At 46.8% G+C, this 7,500-nt stretch overlaps 8 non-coding genes across 8 annotated transcripts; 4 read left to right on the forward strand and 4 right to left on the reverse strand.

The window, feature by feature from the left end:
* Window positions 1–293: 293 nt before the first annotated feature.
* TRNAG-UCC (transfer RNA glycine (anticodon UCC)) lies at window positions 294–365 on the forward strand. Its single transcript has one exon. It is a non-coding gene; the product is annotated as a tRNA-Gly (tRNA).
* A 497-nt stretch (window positions 366–862) lies between these two features.
* On the reverse strand, window positions 863–936 carry TRNAN-GUU (transfer RNA asparagine (anticodon GUU)). Its single transcript has one exon. It is a non-coding gene; the product is annotated as a tRNA-Asn (tRNA).
* Window positions 937–2,208: 1,272 nt separating this feature from the next.
* Window positions 2,209–2,280, forward strand: TRNAG-UCC (transfer RNA glycine (anticodon UCC)). Its single transcript has one exon. It is a non-coding gene; the product is annotated as a tRNA-Gly (tRNA).
* Window positions 2,281–2,777: 497 nt separating this feature from the next.
* Window positions 2,778–2,851, reverse strand: TRNAN-GUU (transfer RNA asparagine (anticodon GUU)). Its single transcript has one exon. It is a non-coding gene; the product is annotated as a tRNA-Asn (tRNA).
* Window positions 2,852–3,836: 985 nt separating this feature from the next.
* TRNAG-UCC (transfer RNA glycine (anticodon UCC)) lies at window positions 3,837–3,908 on the forward strand. Its single transcript has one exon. It is a non-coding gene; the product is annotated as a tRNA-Gly (tRNA).
* Window positions 3,909–4,405: 497 nt separating this feature from the next.
* TRNAN-GUU (transfer RNA asparagine (anticodon GUU)) lies at window positions 4,406–4,479 on the reverse strand. The gene has a single exon. It is a non-coding gene; the product is annotated as a tRNA-Asn (tRNA).
* Window positions 4,480–5,751: 1,272 nt separating this feature from the next.
* TRNAG-UCC (transfer RNA glycine (anticodon UCC)) lies at window positions 5,752–5,823 on the forward strand. The gene has a single exon. It is a non-coding gene; the product is annotated as a tRNA-Gly (tRNA).
* Window positions 5,824–6,535: 712 nt separating this feature from the next.
* On the reverse strand, window positions 6,536–6,609 carry TRNAN-GUU (transfer RNA asparagine (anticodon GUU)). Its single transcript has one exon. It is a non-coding gene; the product is annotated as a tRNA-Asn (tRNA).
* Between the last annotated feature and the right edge of the window lie 891 nt (window positions 6,610–7,500).

The raw sequence follows: 7,500 nt of genomic DNA on the forward strand, positions 1-7,500 counted from the left end.
GGCACAAGTAAGCTTTGGGTTAGCAGGAATGGTTGCATGGCCACCTAGCTTTTCATCCTTCCCACCCTTGCCCTGGAATCTTCCAGACTTCAAATTGCTGTCCTTTGCTGTGTGTGTGTTGCACCAGCATCATCCAGGGGGGCACATGATCTTTCTGAAGTCTTGAATTGAAGTCTGTAAGCAGTATCACCATGTGTCCCACTGCTTACATCTAGCAAAGTAGGCAAATAAGCAAGCTCATTTTTCTCTTGGGTATATTGCAATGGTACATGCTAGGCAAGTTTCAGCATGTAGCGTTGGTGGTATAGTGGTGAGCATAGCTGCCTTCCAAGCAGTTGACCCGGGTTCGATTCCCGGCCAACGCATGTGAGCTTGCTTTTGGCACCCTACAATTCCATGGAAGACAAGACCAAGACAAGATCTCTGAACAGTTAGGACATCCTGCACCTGCTCAGTCTCTGGAGAGGTTCCATTCCGGTGCAGCAGACTCTACGCCAGCTTAAAGTTCTTTCTAAATGGTCAACACTTAATGCAGACACTCTATAATGTTCTAAACAAATAGCTAGCAAGGCACTAAAGCGAGCCTGTCCTTGGGTGGGCTTGAACTGCCTTTCTTTGGCTTGACAGCCGTCGCCAGGCTTTGGGTTCGATCCCCGGCTAATACTTTACTGCTGCTTCTGGGGTACAGAAAACTTCATTTGGTCACAGACACTGCCAGGGATGTCTGTTGTATCACTAAGACATGAACTTGATGCTGCTCACCCTTTTCATGAACGTGAATGAGATTCCAACGTGTCTCAAATGAATCTACATGGCTATCTGGGGTTCTCTTCGGACAACTGTTGAACACAAAAGGAAAGGCCGTCCCTGGGTGGGCTTGAACCACCAACCTTTCGGTTAACAGCCGAACGCGCTAACCGATTGCGCCACAGAGACTGTGCCTGCAGTTGTTGCTAAATGATTTTATGGGGATGTATGTGTGTCTTGTGGAGTGAGGAAGTAAGTCTGCTCCAAGAAGTTTAACGCCACTTTTTCCCACAATGAAGCATTCACTGTATGGCAGCAGAGTGGCGCAGCGGAAGCGTGCTGGGCCCATAACCCAGAGGTCGATGGATCGAAACCATCCTCTGCTAGGTGTACGTTGGTTTTTATACCTTGCTTACCATATGGGCCAATTGTCGGCCATAGCCCCTTAAAGGGAACCTAAACTGAGAAGGATATGGATTTTTCCTTTTAAAATAATACCAGTTGCCTGACTCTCCTGCTGATCCTGTGTCTCTAATACTTTTAGCCACAGCCCCTCAACAAGCATGCAGATCAGGTGCTCTGACTGAAGTCAGACTGGATTAGCTGCATGCTTGTTTCAGGTCTGTGATTCGGCCACTACTGCAATCAAAGAGATCAGAAGAACTGCCAGGCAACTGGTATTGTTTAAAAGGAAACATCTATATCCCTCTCAGTTAAGGTTCCCTTTAAGAGAAAGTGTCATTAGGGCCTTGCTGTAACATATATAGTAGTGTAACTATTTCAACTAATGTACCCTTCTTAAACTTGAAGGTTGAATACAAACAGAAGCAGAGTGGCACAGCGGAAGCGTGCTGGGCCCATAACCCAGAGGTCGATGGATCGAAACCATCCTCTGCTAGGCATGAATTCATTTTTGCACCTTGCTTTATCGCATGGGCAAAACGGTTTCCATTGCCCTGTAAGAGAAAGTGTAATAAGGGCCCTGCTGTAACGTACATATTAGGGTAGCTAAGACTACTCCTGGGCCGTTCTTGCAGTTGAAGAGATGGGTGAACTGTGACACCGCACTTAAAAAAACAAACAAAAAAAAAACAAAAAAAACAGCAAACAGAGAAGCTTCCCCATATTGGAGCATTGGATTTGGTCAAGTCTTAAGCCAATGTGTTGTAGGGCACAAGTAAGCTTTGGGTTAGCAGGAATGGTTGCATGGCCACCTAGCTTTTCATCCTTCCCACCCTTGCCCTGGAATCTTCCAGACTTCAAATTGCTGTCCTTTGCTGTGTGTGTTGCACCAGCATCATCCAGGGGGGCACATGATCTTTCTGAAGTCTTGAATTGAAGTCTGTAAGCAGTATCACCATGTGTCCCACTGCTTACATCTAGCAAAGTAGGCAAATAAGCAAGCTCATTTTTCTCTTGGGTATATTGCAATGGTACATGCTAGGCGAGTTTCAGCATGTAGCGTTGGTGGTATAGTGGTGAGCATAGCTGCCTTCCAAGCAGTTGACCCGGGTTCGATTCCCGGCCAACACATGTGAGCTTGCTTTTGGCACCCTACAATTCCATGGAAGACAAGACCAAGACAAGATCTCTGAACAGTTAGGACATCCTGCACCTGCTCAGTCTCTGGAGAGGTTCCATTCCGGTGCAGCAGACTCTACGCCAGCTTAAAGTTCTTTCTAAATGGTCAACACTTAATGCAGACACTCTATAATGTTCTAAACAAATAGCTAGCAAGGCACTAAGGCGAGCCTGTCCTTGGGTGGGCTTGAACTGCCTTTCTTTGGCTTGACAGCCGTCGCCAGGCTTTGGGTTCGATCCCCGGCTAATACTTTACTGCTGCTTCTGGGGTACAGAAAACTTCATTTGGTCACAGACACTGCCAGGGATGTCTGTTGTATCACTAAGACATGAACTTGATGCTGCTCACCCTTTTCATGAACGTGAATGAGATTCCAACGTGTCTCAAATGAATCTACATGGCTATCTGGGGTTCTCTTCGGACAACTGTTGAACACAAAAGGAAAGGCCATCCCTGGGTGGGCTTGAACCACCAACCTTTCGGTTAACAGCCGAACGCGCTAACCGATTGCGCCACAGAGACTGTGCCTGCAGTTGTTGCTAAATGATTTTATGAGGATGTATGTGTGTCTTGTGGAGTGAGGAAGTAAGTCTGCTCCAAGAAGTTTAACGCCACTTTTTCCCACAATGAAGCATTGACTGTATGGCAGCAGAGTGGCGCAGCGGAAGCGTGCTGGGCCCATAACCCAGAGGTCGATGGATCGAAACCATCCTCTGCTAGGTGTACGTTGGTTTTTATACCTTGCTTACCATATGGGCCAATTGTCGGCCATAGCCCCTTAAGAGAAAGTGTCATTAGGGCCTTGCTGTAACATAGATAGTAGTGTAACTATTTCAACTAATGTACCCTTCTTAAACTTGAAGGTTGAATACAAACAGAAGCAGAGTGGCGCAGCGGAAGCGTGCTGGGCCCATAACCCAGAGGTCGATGGATCGAAACCATCCTCTGCTAGGCATGAATTCATTTTTGCACCTTGCTTTATCGCATGGGCAAAACGGTTTCCATTGCCCTGTAAGAGAAAGTGTAATAAGGGCCCTGCTGTAACGTACATATTAGGGTAGCTAAGACTACTCCTGGGCCGTTCTTGTAGTTGAAGAGATGGGTGAACTGTGACACCGCACTTAAAAAAAAAAAAAAAAAAAAAACAGCAAACAGAGAAGCTTCCCCATATTGGAGCATTGGATTTGGTCAAGTCTTAAGCCAATGTGTTGTAGGGCACAAGTAAGCTTTGGGTTAGCAGGAATGGTTGCATGGCCACCTAGCTTTTCATCCTTCCCACCCTTGCCCTGGAATCTTCCAGACTTCAAATTGCTGTCCTTTGCTGTGTGTGTGTTGCACCAGCATCATCCAGGGGGGCACATGATCTTTCTGAAGTCTTGAATTGAAGTCTGTAAGCAGTATCACCATGTGTCCCACTGCTTACATCTAGCAAAGTAGGCAAATAAGCAAGCTCATTTTTCTCTTGGGTATATTGCAATGGTACATGCTAGGCAAGTTTCAGCATGTAGCGTTGGTGGTATAGTGGTGAGCATAGCTGCCTTCCAAGCAGTTGACCCGGGTTCGATTCCCGGCCAACGCATGTGAGCTTGCTTTTGGCACCCTACAATTCCATGGAAGACAAGACCAAGACAAGATCTCTGAACAGTTAGGACATCCTGCACCTGCTCAGTCTCTGGAGAGGTTCCATTCCGGTGCAGCAGACTCTACGCCAGCTTAAAGTTCTTTCTAAATGGTCAACACTTAATGCAGACACTCTATAATGTTCTAAACAAATAGCTAGCAAGGCACTAAAGCGAGCCTGTCCTTGGGTGGGCTTGAACTGCCTTTCTTTGGCTTGACAGCCGTCGCCAGGCTTTGGGTTCGATCCCCGGCTAATACTTTACTGCTGCTTCTGGGGTACAGAAAACTTCATTTGGTCACAGACACTGCCAGGGATGTCTGTTGTATCACTAAGACATGAACTTGATGCTGCTCACCCTTTTCATGAACGTGAATGAGATTCCAACGTGTCTCAAATGAATCTACATGGCTATCTGGGGTTCTCTTCGGACAACTGTTGAACACAAAAGGAAAGGCCGTCCCTGGGTGGGCTTGAACCACCAACCTTTCGGTTAACAGCCGAACGCGCTAACCGATTGCGCCACAGAGACTATGCCTGCAGTTGTTGCTAAATGATTTTATGGGGATGTATGTGTGTCTTGTGGAGTGAGGAAGTAAGTCTGCTCCAAGAAGTTTAACGCCACTTTTTCCCACAATGAAGCATTCACTGTATGGCAGCAGAGTGGCGCAGCGGAAGCGTGCTGGGCCCATAACCCAGAGGTCGATGGATCGAAACCATCCTCTGCTAGGTGTACGTTGGTTTTTATACCTTGCTTACCATATGGGCCAATTGTCGGCCATAGCCCCTTAAAGGGAACCTAAACTGAGAAGGATATGGATTTTTCCTTTTAAAATAATACCAGTTGCCTGACTCTCCTGCTGATCCTGTGTCTCTAATACTTTTAGCCACAGCCCCTCAACAAGCATGCAGATCAGGTGCTCTGACTGAAGTCAGACTGGATTAGCTGCATGCTTGTTTCAGGTCTGTGATTCGGCCACTACTGCAATCAAAGAGATCAGAAGAACTGCCAGGCAACTGGTATTGTTTAAAAGGAAACATCTATATCCCTCTCAGTTAAGGTTCCCTTTAAGAGAAAGTGTCATTAGGGCCTTGCTGTAACATATATAGTAGTGTAACTATTTCAACTAATGTACCCTTCTTAAACTTGAAGGTTGAATACAAACAGAAGCAGAGTGGCACAGCGGAAGCGTGCTGGGCCCATAACCCAGAGGTCGATGGATCGAAACCATCCTCTGCTAGGCATGAATTCATTTTTGCACCTTGCTTTATCGCATGGGCAAAACGGTTTCCATTGCCCTGTAAGAGAAAGTGTAATAAGGGCCCTGCTGTAACGTACATATTAGGGTAGCTAAGACTACTCCTGGGCCGTTCTTGCAGTTGAAGAGATGGGTGAACTGTGACACCGCACTTAAAAAAAAAAAACAAAAAAAAAAAAAAAAAACAGCAAACAGAGAAGCTTCCCCATATTGGAGCATTGGATTTGGTCAAGTCTTAAGCCAATGTGTTGTAGGGCACAAGTAAGCTTTGGGTTAGCAGGAATGGTTGCATGGCCACCTAGCTTTTCATCCTTCCCACCCTTGCCCTGGAATCTTCCAGACTTCAAATTGCTGTCCTTTGCTGTGTGTGTTGCACCAGCATCATCCAGGGGGGCACATGATCTTTCTGAAGTCTTGAATTGAAGTCTGTAAGCAGTATCACCATGTGTCCCACTGCTTACATCTAGCAAAGTAGGCAAATAAGCAAGCTCATTTTTCTCTTGGGTATATTGCAATGGTACATGCTAGGCGAGTTTCAGCATGTAGCGTTGGTGGTATAGTGGTGTGCATAGCTGCCTTCCAAGCAGTTGACCCGGGTTCGATTCCCGGCCAACACATGTGAGCTTGCTTTTGGCACCCTACAATTCCATGGAAGACAAGACCAAGACAAGATCTCTGAACAGTTAGGACATCCTGCACCTGCTCAGTCTCTGGAGAGGTTCCATTCCGGTGCAGCAGACTCTACGCCAGCTTAAAGTTCTTTCTAAATGGTCAACACTTAATGCAGACACTCCAGTGTTCTCCCCAGAATTTTTTTCCAGCCGGGTGGCATGAAATAGTAGCCGGGTGGCAGGAAAAAGTAGCCGGGTGGGGCGAGTTGAAAATGCAGGGCAACTCTGCTTACAGCATAGGAGGAGTTGAGGAGGTGAGCCGATGACAGCCGGGTGGTCACGAAATCCAGCCGGGTGGAGCACCCGGCTAAAAGAGCCTGGGGAGAACACTGCACTCTATAATGTTCTAAACAAATAGCTAGCAAGGCACTAAGGCGAGCCTGTCCTTGGGTGGGCTTGAACTGCCTTTCTTTGGCTTGACAGCCGTCGCCAGGCTTTGGGTTCGATCCCCGGCTAATACTTTACTGCTGCTTCTGGGGTACAGAAAACTTCATTTGGTCACAGACACTGCCAGGGATGTCTGTTGTATCACTAAGACATGAACTTGATGCTGCTCACCCTTTTCATGAACGTGAATGAGATTCCAACGTGTCTCAAATGAATCTACATGGCTATCTGGGGTTCTCTTCGGACAACTGTTGAACACAAAAGGAAAGGCCATCCCTGGGTGGGCTTGAACCACCAACCTTTCGGTTAACAGCCGAACGCGCTAACCGATTGCGCCACAGAGACTGTGCCTGCAGTTGTTGCTAAATGATTTTATGGGGATGTATGTGTGTCTTGTGGAGTGAGGAAGTAAGTCTGCTCCAAGAAGTTTAACGCCACTTTTTCCCACAATGAAGCATTGACTTTATGGCAGCAGAGTGGCGCAGCGGAAGCGTGCTGGGCCCATAACCCAGAGGTCGATGGATCGAAACCATCCTCTGCTAGGTGTACGTTGGTTTTTATACCTTGCTTACCATATGGGCCAATTGTCGGCCATAGCCCCTTAAGAGAAAGTGTCATTAGGGCCTTGCTGTAACATAGATAGTAGTGTAACTATTTCAACTAATGTACCCTTCTTAAACTTGAAGGTTGAATACAAACAGAAGCAGAGTGGCGCAGCGGAAGCGTGCTGGGCCCATAACCCAGAGGTCGATGGATCGAAACCATCCTCTGCTAGGCATGAATTCATTTTTGCACCTTGCTTTATCGCATGGGCAAAACGGTTTCCATTGCCCTGTAAGAGAAAGTGTAATAAGGGCCCTGCTGTAACGTACATATTAGGGTAGCTAAGACTACTCCTGGGACGTTCTTGTAGTTGAAGAGATGGGTGAACTGTGACACCGCACTTAAAAAAAAAAAAAAAAAAAACAGCAAACAGAGAAGCTTCCCCATATTGGAGCATTGGATTTGGTCAAGTCTTAAGCCAATGTGTTGTAGGGCACAAGTAAGCTTTGGGTTAGCAGGAATGGTTGCATGGCCACCTAGCTTTTCATCCTTCCCACCCTTGCCCTGGAATCTTCCAGACTTCAAATTGCTGTCCTTTGCTGTGTGTGTGTTGCACCAGCATCATCCAGGGGGGCACATGATCTTTCTGAAGTCTTGAATTGAAGTCTGTAAGCAGTATCACCATGTGTCCCA

The sequence above is a fragment of the Hyperolius riggenbachi genome, chromosome 4 (genome assembly GCF_040937935.1).
Source record: "Hyperolius riggenbachi isolate aHypRig1 chromosome 4, aHypRig1.pri, whole genome shotgun sequence".
NCBI classification, from domain to species: Eukaryota; Metazoa; Chordata; class Amphibia; order Anura; family Hyperoliidae; genus Hyperolius; species Hyperolius riggenbachi.